We start from the raw sequence: 2,333 nt of genomic DNA, 5'->3' as shown, positions 1-2,333 counted from the left end.
GGCAACGGGAGCTTCTTCCGGTCCTAAAGCCACGCCTATTCAGGCATTTTAGGTGTCCGCCGACGTGTTCTCCTTCCTGCGGCTGAAGAGCTCTGGGTTAAAAAAAAATGGTCTGATTCCCGCAGAATAACTATCAGAGAGTGTGAGCACAGAAGACATGGGGGGCCGCCAATGAGCTGGGAATCGAGGGGAAGCACCTTTGCTGCTGGGACGCGTGGGAGCTGTAGGCCCACGCACAGCCTGCCGGGTAGTGTGCTAGGCGGCCTTAGCTGCGCGCGCATCGCATCGCTTTTTGCTGGGCTCCTGGATTCTGATTAGGGCCAACACAGATTTGGGCTGACTGCCTACGTCCTGGGCGGAGTGAGGTGGGGCGAGGATCTGCTCAAATTTGCTCTTCCCATTACACAGACCCGTTCCTGGGCTCAGCTAGGCCTGAGAGCAAGTCTTATAGAAGTACCGCTGTTAGCACAGGCAGGAGAGGGAAACTGGCATAAAAACCAAAACCAGAAACATTATTTGGCATAGGAAGTGTGATCCTGTCCCTAGTTCTTAGCTGTCTGTTGTCCGGGATATTAACTAACACTAGACATGAATTTGTGATTACAATCCTAGGGATCAGAGAGCTTAGCTGGTGGCCAGGAGAGGATTTGATAGAAGTTACCTTCTTAAATTCACTTGGAGTTTATAGCAATACAAATAATTTGTGCTAATTGAAAGATTTTAGATAGATACTAACCGGCACATTTGTATTGTTCCCAACCGACAGACTATATCTTTTATTTATTTATTTATTTATTTATTTATTTATTTATTTATTTGTCAGTCTTCAAGCTAGGCATTTCCACCATCCTACTCCTTAATGGATGAATTCATTGTTGTGTCGTATAAAAATAAAGATAGAAGGAATATGTTTGGTGGATATGTAGTCAGATATGAGGAAAGGGCAGGTGGGGAGTCCGCAGGCCCATGCTAAGGCATCCCTTCCCCCTGAGAGACCAGCCAAACAACAGGTACAGTGTAGAGTTTATTCAGGGCATGGGGAGGGGAATTGAAAGGGAAATAGAGACAAAGAAAGGCATACTGACAGAGAGAAAGGGGGTGGGGGTGGGGAGGGAGGGAGAGAGAGAGAGAGAGAGAGAGAGAGAGAGAGAGAGAGAGAAACTAACTAACTCCTTTTATAGTGAGTCAGACACACCTGTAGGTAACTGTAGGGTGGAGCTTAGACAAAATGCTAACACTTGTATTTGAAAAGTTTCATCTCATATCACTTGCAGGATTTTACCTTTTTACTAGCTATCAGTATGTTTAACTACCATACTTGTTTTTTAGCCCATTAATGAGTCAGGCCTATTAATTGGACTGGGGGTAGGAGGAAGAAACTGAAAGGAATTCCATTAAAGAGATAGCGATAAAGACACTTGCACATGCACTACCGTGGAGTGATTTTTTTGGTGCCTCCCCCAATTCCTAAGTATTCCTAACGTGGAGTAAGGTACAGTTCTGGTCTCCCGACTCTTGTAAGGCAAAAAAACCAGACTGAATGAACAAAACTTCTATAATCTGTATATCCAAAGGTATTAACATAGATGCCCTTGTTAAAATAGAGAATGGAAATATACTCTGTGGTCTAGAAAATTACTCTTTGTGTATATTTCATCTTCATCTTCAAAAACTTGTATCTTATCTAGTGGTTTTGAGGACTAAGGAAAGAAAAGAGTATGTATATATGTCTGACCAATAGATAGCAAGTGTTCAATAGATATGTTTCCTTCGTTGTGAAATTTTTTATTATCCAAAGAAAATCAGCTCAGGCGCTGGCGTGGTTGTCCTTTAACTTCTTGCCCCAAATGCAGAAGTCCCCAATATACAGGGAACTATTAAACCACTTCTCTTTGATCACTTCTTTTTGGCTCGCTTTGACAAAACATGGATATTTATTTGCTTACATAATATTTTCTCTCTAGACATAGAATAGAGCATATGTCCCAGAATTTTATTTTTGCCCCATTTAGATGGAGATTATCAGCTGTTTTTTTTTTTTAATGTACAAAGCATTTGGAGAAAACTAAAACTGTAAGAACAGACTGAGCAACCAACTTTACAGTAAACTTAGACGATATTTAAAAATTACTTTTGTTGGATTTATTCACTTTATTTTTTTGTTTGTTTTGTCTGCTTATGTGCATGGGCACCCCATGAATACTTGGTGCCCGGAGAGGCCAGAAGAGGGTATCATATCTACCAGGACTGAAATTAGGGATGATTGTGAGCCACCATATGGGGACTGTTACTCCAATAGGGCTCCTCTGCGAAAGCCACGAGTGCTCTAAACC

The sequence above is a fragment of the Rattus norvegicus genome, chromosome 11 (genome assembly GCF_021556685.1).
Source record: "Rattus norvegicus strain SHRSP/BbbUtx chromosome 11, alternate assembly SHRSP_T2T, whole genome shotgun sequence".
In the NCBI taxonomy this organism is placed as follows: domain Eukaryota; kingdom Metazoa; phylum Chordata; class Mammalia; order Rodentia; family Muridae; genus Rattus; species Rattus norvegicus.
Note: the sequence above shows the minus strand (reverse complement) of the source record.